Source organism: Taurulus bubalis (genome assembly GCF_910589615.1).
Source record: "Taurulus bubalis genome assembly, chromosome: 3".
In the NCBI taxonomy this organism is placed as follows: Eukaryota; Metazoa; Chordata; class Actinopteri; order Perciformes; family Cottidae; genus Taurulus; species Taurulus bubalis.
Genome location: NC_136591.1, coordinates 40,387,781 through 40,397,780, shown reverse-complemented (window position 1 = coordinate 40,397,780; position 10,000 = coordinate 40,387,781).

Here is a 10,000-nt window from a genome sequence, read left to right as displayed (position 1 = left end):
AGTAGCCGTTACACGTAACTGTCGTGTTTAAAGTAGCCATTACACTAAAGTAGCCGTTACACGAATAAACAAGTTGCCGGTACTGCGTTTTTCTATTTTTTCTATAGACCTTTTGACAATGATACCAATGTTAACGTAAGCCCAGCTTGTTTAAAATAAGTTTAAAAATATAACTCCTCAGCCTTGTCCTGGTTATCGGCCTCTACTGTTCCAACAACCGCCAATTTTGGGTGCAATTAATGGCGCTGAACGGATCATAATTCATCTCTAATATCTCCAAACTAGCTTTATTTAAGTTTCTCGCCCCAAAAATTACCATTTTACAAGATTACATTTGAACGCATCACGACAATGTTTGATAATTAACCTTCTGTTGCTCAGTTTGACTGATTTTAACTTGAATGCATCATAATGTAGCTCAATGCAACATAATAACTCTTTGTGTTTGCCTCCTCTTGTTGGACGTTGACATACGAGCACCAACTCCTTCAAAACGGATTCACGTCAACACTTCACGAGCCGCGGCAACGAAGTGTCACCCTGCTCGCCGGCTTTTTCTGACGTGACCTGAACGTGACACCGAGGAGGAAGACGGCGAAAAGAGATTCAAAGAAAAAGGAGGGGGTGGTAGAAATTACAAGAGAGGAGGATATTTCTAACCCTTGATGACCTGAAATAAACAGCAATCCATTCTGCTCTGTTGTGTCTGGCGGCGGCGTGTTGTGTTCACATGCAGGTTAAACAATCTGCCGTTTGTCCAAAAGCCCCACCGTGAACCTTGAGTTGACCTCAGACGTTACCCTGAGAGAGAAGCAAGCAAAATAAAAAAAAGGGGGAAGAAGAGACTTAACATCCATCAGTTTGGTGTTCTAGCCTCGGCGCTCCAATTCATCTTCGTTCTCCTCACAGCGGTGTGTTCAGGGAAGGTCAAAACCCGGAAAATAGGCTACACACCGGGCAGTTTTGACACCCTTCACCTGCCTCCCAGACACCGGAGGAGCCGCACACATCTGGGACAACCGGGACAACCGGGACACGGCCGCTTCCCAAAATACATCCGCAGCGCCGCATGCGTTCACGCCGCATTCGCTCTGCTTTTTACGCCGCATTTGTTTGCTTTTTTACAGAAGAAGCAAAAGACCGGGACGGGGTGACATTTAGTTTTTGGAGAATCGTCATTAAGGACATCGTGTCACGAGGACTCTTCATCGGGTCTTTTTGAAGATTTTGTGAGGGGAAAAAAAGAGGAAAGACTTGACTTTGCTTTATTATTTTATTATTATATTTGAGTCATAAATCACATTAGCACAGAATAGAAAAAGGGACCAAATTTAACTTTTATAGATCCCCGATCAGGCATTTTTTCTCCTGCCAAAACAAGGTCAATAACTGATCCCTATTGGCAGATCACAAAACGTTGTTTGTTGTTTTGTTATAGCAGCTGGTCTGAAGTCAGTTTAACCATCAAACATTCTAAACGTTCTCCTTTTACTTATATTCATCTATAGTGTGTTTTTTTGCATTAAAAAAACACAATTTAAATCATTCGGAATTAAAAGATTGTATTGATCTGTATGTCGTTCTCTCCTCCAAACATCCGGATTTAACTACATTTTACAAGATTACATGTGAACGCATCACAGTGATGTTTTACTTTACATTCGCCACATATTAATTTTTTACCGACTGGAGCCTGAATGCATGTTGAATATACTTCAACATGAGACGAATGCAGTTCTTAAATACCAGCGAGAACATCCAGTGACAGCATTGCTGAATACGTCCTTATCTTCTTGTGTAGACCTGCTTTTTTATTGCAGGAAAGCACATCTAACAATGCTCCGCCACCTTGATGACAAACACATGGCATTTCCTATAACTCACTTCACAATAAAAGCCTCCCGCTGGGCCGCCGGTGGAAAGCAGCAGCAGGAAATGTTCAGTTACCAATAACGCAACACAGCTCCCCGGATCGAGCGGAAATGCATGTTTAACGAGGACCAGCGGTCTGCGATTAAATGGCCGAGCTTTGGAGTTTTTTTCTCGCTTTTCAAGCCCTGGCCACTAGAGGTCACTGTTTATACGTTGCTTTAAAGAAATGTATTTTAAGTACTCCACCATTGCATTTAGTTATACGTTGGGAGGTTTGTAACAGGCCATTGTTCAATGTTGAGATGACGACATGACTTACGATTAATAAATATTGAATTAAGCATATTGGTAGTACATTTTCGTGGTTTAAGAATTAGAATTGAGAATATTTTATTCATAACGAGGCTAAATATTGTTTCTAGAGGAAACGCAGCAATATTTACGGCAGCAGAAATCACGATACATCTCACTGGAAAGTTTACGAGAATTGCAGTTGTGTTCACGCCAAACGTGACGCACATGTTCTCTGCATGACTAGTTTTATATATAAAGTCGATGCAAAGATGTTGACGGAGCAGCTACGATGTTAGCTTAGCCTAGCGACAATCGCACCAGACTCCACTTAGAAAAAAAGCGTTTTAAAAGTTATTTGCTTGTCGTCTTTCGGAGAAAACACGGATTCCGAATTTTTACAAATCGCAACACTATGTTGTTGTTTCAGCGTCTATTTTTAGCCGTTTATTGCAATTAAATTGTAGCAATATCTGTTTATTTTGGGTAGTATATCTTATAGAATAATAACATGGAGGCTATGTAGTCTGCACTAAGACGACAACAACTTTATCACTCCATCATCGTTAACGACAGCGAATCACCACTCCCTTCCATTCAACCCTTCACAATAAAAGCCCCGAACACAGACAGCCTACTAGAAGGAACTCATAGTCGCTGAGTGGCAGCTCAACATGGGATTCGGTAACCATCAATAAATGTTATTTATTATCTTTTGCGCTGTATTTATTGTCACGATGACGTGATGAAAACACCACTCGGTTTGTTTGTCTTTTTATTACATGACACCGAGGTGAACAAGCTGAAAGCAACGAATAAACTGAAGAACATGAAATATTAATATAAATACTACAATTATTAATGACTTTCTTCTGCTCTCATTTTGACACTAATTTGTAGAAAAAGAGGTAATTTGCAAACAGAGATTAAAGGAAAATGAAAAATAACAGGAGCTATCCTAAAATAACAACCCGAAACCAGTTTGATGGATAAACCCCGGGGGTTACACACACACACACACACACACACACACAATACTAGGAAACAATTTAAGGAAAATAACTAGAAACAGAGCACTCCGTTTTTGTTGAAAGAGCTCGTGGAGAACAAACGGCTCCTCCCGAGCAGATTTCCAAATAAAAAGGGAGCACCGGGTCACATTTCCAGACGCACCCTGAGCCTCCAGCCCCGTGGGGACGAGCAGCAACGACACTAATGGCAGGCTACATGGCATTTGGAGCAGAAAGGTGTGACATGCGAGCCTTCACACTTACCGCCTCGCATGCATTTACATACCCGGACGCACACACACACACACACACACACACACACACACACACACACACACACACACTCCTCGGGGCTTGCCATTAATAACAGCTGACCTTTGCACGTTTTAGGCTGTGAAATGATAGTAAAGCAGACCTGAGGACGGCTTATCACACTCTCGCTTCGTCTCATCCCTCCATCGCTCGCTCTCTGATCCGTCCATCACCCCCCGCGGAGACGTCGCTGTCCGTTTGCTATTTTAGCATCTTCGTCTCAGTCGGTTTCTCCCGTACAATAATGTCGTATTAATTAAGCATATAAACACAGATGATTCTATACTAGAAATGCTTGCATCGCCGCTCTGTCATTGACTACATTTACACGCACCAAAAATTATGATTTTTGACCCGATTCCAAAAAAGACAACAATCTGAATAAGGTGATGAATATGGTTATTTCACTAATATTGCTGCTTTTCTTACTCGGCATTCTCTACTCAACTATTGGGTAGTTAGTTTGTGTTTAACGCAACAAGCTGGTCGTAAACAGGAAGGAGGTCGTGTGTCTCGGAGGGCTGTAAAAACCCAGCCGAGACCAGACGGCAACCTCATGTTCACAGATGTGTTAAAGCAGCATTCTCTCTCCTGGCCACCAGAGGGCGACTCCTCTGGTTGTATAGAAGTATATGCTTCATGTGTTAAAGCTGCATTCTCTCTCCTGACCACCAGGGGGCGACTCCTCTGGTTGTATAGAAGTATATGCTTCATGTGTTAAAGCAGCATTCTCTCTCCTGGCCACCAGAGGGCGACTCCTCTGGTTGTATAGAAGTATTTGCTTCATGTGTTAAAGCTGCATTCTCTCTCCTGACCACCAGGGGGCGACTCCTCTGGTTGTATAGAAGTATATGCTTCATGTGTTAAAGCTGCATTCTCTCTCCTGACCACCAGGGGGCGACTCCTCTGTTTGTATAGAAGTATATGCTTCATGTGTTAAAGCTGCATTCTCTCTCCTGACCACCAGGGGGCGACTCCTCTGGTTGTATATAAGTATATGCTTCATGTGTTAAAGCTGCATTCTCTCTCCTGACCACCAGACGGTGACTCATGTGGTTGTATAGAAGTCTATGCTTCATGTGTTAAAGCTGCATTCTCTCTCCTGACCACCAGGGGGCGACTCCTCTGGTTGTATAGAAGTATATAGTTTATGTCTTAAAGCTGCATTCTCTCTCCCAACCACCAGGGTGTGACTCCTCTGGTTGTATAGAAGTATATGTTCCATGTGTTAAAGTTGCATTCTCTCTCCTGACCACCAGGGTGTGACTCCTCTGGTTGTATAGAAGTATACGCTTCATGTGTTAAAGCTGCATTCTCTCTCCTGACCATCAGGGGGTGACTCCTCTGGTTGTATAGAAGTATACGCTTCATGTGTTAAAGCTGCATTCTCTCTCCTGACCATCAGGGGGTGACTCCTCTGGTTGTATAGAAGTATACGCTTCATGTGTTAAAGCTGCATTCTCTCTCCTGACCATCAGGGGGTGACTCCTCTGGTTGTATAGAAGTCTATAAGAAAATGACTACACTTCAGTTCATCGGTTGCAAAAATAGACTCACTTAAGGTGGACTGAACTTTTAAGGTGGACTAGGTATTCTAGCTTATTTGAACTGTTTAAGCTAAGTTTGAAACGATTACTGTCGGTTTAACAGTTCATTTATTTACATCCCTGTTTCTTACCTTTCAAAATAAAAGCACCAGACATTTAACTGTTTACCAGATGATTTCAGATTAACTCAGTTTGGGTTTATTGCATTTTTTTTTACTTGATGAAATCCTTCCCCAAATAATTAGACAATGTGCAAAAAGTTATTTGTCCAAAGTCGACCAGCTCTCAACTTTTCTGCCTTTCAACCAAAACTCAAAGTGTTTTTTCTTGGCATGAAAGGTAAAAGAACGCAGCGCGGCCAAACCTCACAGTTTACTTTCCTCTTTCTTCCCTTTATTCATTTTGGATGAAAGACTTAACGGAAAAAAAATTGCCAAATTTTAAAATCCTCTCGGTTCAGTTTGAGCCGTTTCCCCCCCTCGCTTCCCTTTTTCTTTCCTCCCAGGGAAGGTCGACGGAGCGGCGGAGGACTTCCTCCTCCTCCTCCTCCTCCTCCATCTGCTTTTTCTAGATCGCCGTGGCCGGACTAAACTTAAAAGCAGTGAGAGGCGACCAGCTGTTATCTTCGTAAAGGTCAACAAGGAATCCAAGGCCGGCCAGCTAAAACAACACTGAGTCCCCGTGGATCCGTCTCCACCTCACCCCGATTCATCACAGATTTTATTTCCTCCATCCCTCCCTTTTGCTTTCTCATGTCCCCCTTCCTCCTCCTCTTCCTCCTCCTCTTCCTCCTCCTCCTCCTCCTCCTCATCCTCCCATCTCTCTCTCTCTTGTCAAGTGTTCATCCCGCCTGCCAAGCTCCTCCAGGTCTGTTTGGAAAAACCAAAAAAGAGACTTTCTAATTTGGTCAGTCTGAAGAGTCCAGTTTTGTCAGTGTGTGTGTGTGTGTGTGTGTGTGTGTGTGTGTGTGTGTGTGTGTGTGTGTGTGTGTGTGTGTGTGTGTGTGTGTGTGTGTGTGTGTGTGTGTGTGTGTGTGTGTGTTACTTTCTCTTTTTACTCCCATGAGACCATATGGGCCACACACACACACACACACACACACACACACACACACACACACACACACACACACAGACAGAAATAGTCGTCCATTTCCTGTTGTCCGCGGCCTCCTTCTGAAAAAATTATCATCATTTTTCAATCACTTTTTTCAATCGCTTTTTTAATTTTTGGATTATTTAAAACGTAACTTTGATGTTACACTTGAAGCTACTTGTGTTTCGTGATCGCTGATTATTCAATGCGATAAGTTATCGTCTATCAATCATAATGTGATGACATCATATATTGTCTAAATTGATAACAACGAGCCGGCGCTGACGTGAATGTTCAGAAAAAGTGCTTCAAAAAATGTTTAAATACTTTTAATTTGTCAAGTATTTAATTCAAGCAAGACTTTGCAAAACCACGTGGTTATTCTATATATTATATTTATTTATCAAACTATATCATAAAATTAAATTACTAGCCCGAGCTAAAAAATTTTGCTTTTTTTCTTGTTTTATTATGTTTGTAAAATTTCAATATTTGGGAACTTATGAGGATATTTTTCATTATTTTAGACATTTTATTAGCCGGGAGATGAATCAATAATGAAAACAATCGCTAGTTGTAGCGACAATAACACGCACTGATTGGTTGTCGTGGAATGATTTTCTTTCTGGCCACTAGAGGGCACTGCAGCCTCTAATCAAGCCGTTAATAGCATCTCTATAAATTGATGTATAAAGTTGTCATTCCATAGTTTCAGAACTATTCTCCGGCTCTTTAGCTCCCGGGCGCTGCTCACGTGGTCGGTGGTCGTCGGGGGAAGAGCGGTATATTCTTTTCCCATCTCTGAGTGGGATTTGAACCTCCGGCCTCCGGGTCACGTCCCGCTCTGCTCCTCATGTTCTCCGTGCTGCTGCTGTCCATTTTGTCCTCTATGGAGATTAACTGCTGTTTACTCTGCAGAGCAACATAGAAGGCCAACCATGGAGAGACGAGTGTGTGTGTGTGTGTGTGTGTGTGAGTGTGTGTGTGTGTGTGTGTGTGTGTGTGTGTGTGTGTGTGTGTGTGTGTGTGTGTGTGTGGTTCTTCAGTTGGTTCTCACAAGAATAGAAGTAGAGGAAAACCTGCAAATATTAGCAGACTTTGCTCTTTTCCTTTCGGTCAATAAATTAGTGATAATGCAAAGCAGGTTTTTTTCAAAGCGCTTTATGTGAAACATCAAAGGACAAAAAGAAACGCTGCGTTAAAGGTCAGCTAAACACAAAGGAGCGGCCTTTAAGGAGCCGAGAGAAGAGAACGTAGCAACGAGCTAACGTAAAAAAGGTCAGGACCTCGTGGATGTTTCTCCAGTCTCTGATCTCTGATCATGTGACTTATAAACAACCAATCAGTGTTAAGGCCAACAAGATAGTAACGTTAGCATCACTGCTAACATAGAACCAACAGGAGAAAAGCTAGTAATGTTAGCATCACTGCGAACGGAGAACCAACAATAGAAGAGCTAGCAATGTTTGCATCACTGCTAACGGAGAACCAACATTAGGAAAGCTAGTAACGTTAGCAGCACCGCTAACGGAGAACCAACAGGAGAAAAGCTAGTAACGTTAGCAGCACCGCTAACAGAGAACCAACAGGAGGAGAGCTAGTATTGTTAGCATCACCACGAGCGGAGAACCAACAAGAGAAGAGCTAGCAATGTTCGCATCACTGCTAACGGAGAACCAACAGGAGGAGAGCTAGCAATGTTAGCAAAACCGCTACGGAGAACCAACAAGAGAAGAGCTAGCAATGTTAGCAAAACCGCTACGGAGAACCAGCAAATATTAGAGATAATGTATGAATTTTAAACAGATTATAATGAATCCTCAAAACTACTGACAAGATAAAAAATAATATTTTCTGAACATTTTGAATTGTGTTTTTTCACGGGAGGAAAACAAGAGAGAATTTTAGAAATTTTGATCGTAAAATAATTAATGAATAAATTATTTTATGAAGCTTCTTTTGTACGTTGGTTTATTTTAATAGCAAATAACACAGTAACAATATTTAAGTCATGAAGGAACGATCCGTCACTTCCACACACGTTATTGATTATTGGTATCTGATCGGGATTTGGTATAAAGTTTACTTTATTTATACCAACATGTAAATGTGTTTGTGTATACGAGCATTTATAAAACCCTCTGTGTGTGTGTGTGTGTGTGTGTGTGTGTGTGTGTGTGTGTGTGTGTGTGTGTGTGTGTGTGTGTGTGTGTGGCAGGTGTTTTGCGTCACCACCCACCATCCATCAAGTCAAATGGGCGAATGACAGGAAGAACAAAAACAAATCCTTCGCTCCGGCAAGAATAAACGACTGATGCCGACCAATGACAAGTGCTTATTGTGTGCGTGTGAAAGAGATGAAGGTATATATGTGTGTGTGTGTGTGTGTGTGTGTGTGTGTGTGTGTGTGTGTGTCTGAGTGTGTGTGTGTGAAATTGAAAGAGAGGAAGACAAAGCAAATGAGTGAGAGATGAAGGGAGGAGAATTGGTTGTTTATTGTTTTACACACACACACACACACACACACACACACACACACACACACACACACACACACACACACGCACACACACACACACAGCTTCTCAAAGTTGGATATTTGCAGTTTATCTGAGTCTTTGAAGGAAATGTAGAACTTACATTTGAAGATTTTGCCTGTATTCACAGTTTAATCAGTATATAAGTTAAGTTAATATACATATATTAATATAGTTTAGTATATATAATATATATAAAAATGCAGAAAGTTTTGAAAAAATAAAAAGTGAGGGATTTTTTTAAGTCAAAGAAAAGGACATGTTTGAGAGAGACAAGTTATTTATTTATTTGTGAAAAAGTAAAAGTGAAAACATTTAGGAAAGTAATAAATAGTGTGTGTGTGTGTGTGTGTGTGTGTGTGTGTGTGTGTGTGTGTGTGTGTGTGTGTGTTGACCTCTTCCAGCTGTCTGTGGATAATGAGAAGCTGTCAGCAGACACACACACACACACACACACACACACTTCTATCTTCATCTTGAACTCAGAGCTGGACGATGTTTTCACATCATCTCTGAACTCTGAACAGTTTTGAGGCGTCTCATGTTTCCTCTCTCTGTGTTTCCTCTAATGAATAAAAAGTCCTTCTTCATCTCCGTGGAAACAACACCGTCGTGACTAGAAGTGTAGAACTCAAACACGTCTTCAGTGCAGAACACAGTTATGATGACATGAATGACACTGAGCTACTTACATGTTCCAGCCTCTCCTCTCTGCTCTGGTCAGAGTTCAGTAAAGCTTCTCTGATTTGTTGTCACGTGACTGTTGGTCTCACGTGACTCAGTCATGGCTTCATGGTTGCTCTGAAGAGCTCAGAATTTTATGTTTTTTACAGAATCCGATTATAGGAAACGGTTTATTTATTATAATTTATTATAAATAAGAGATAGTGTTGTGATGTGTTTAAGGACCGTGGGAAAGACGATACTCTGATGATAGTGAGGGTTTTTAGAGCTTGAATTTTGAATTTTTGTAGTTTTGGCCACATCATGTTTCCATGATTATATATATATATATAAATATGTAACTTTGCAGAATGCAGCATGTGCTTACTGACGTGGTTTAACCCTCGAAGATCAATTATGTCGTTTTATTCTTTACTCAAAACTCGTCTTTCCATCTTCATATCTTTTATTTTTTTACTCGTTCTCTCAATTTTATTCTTAATGTCTAATAATCGCTGCCCAGGCTCCTCTCGTCCTGAAAACTGGTGTATCGTGATCGTTTATGTATCCTGTATGTACACACACACACACACACACACACACACGCACACACACACACACACACAAACCAGCAGGTTGGACCCCAGGGCTCAGTTTGAGAGGAAACTCCCTT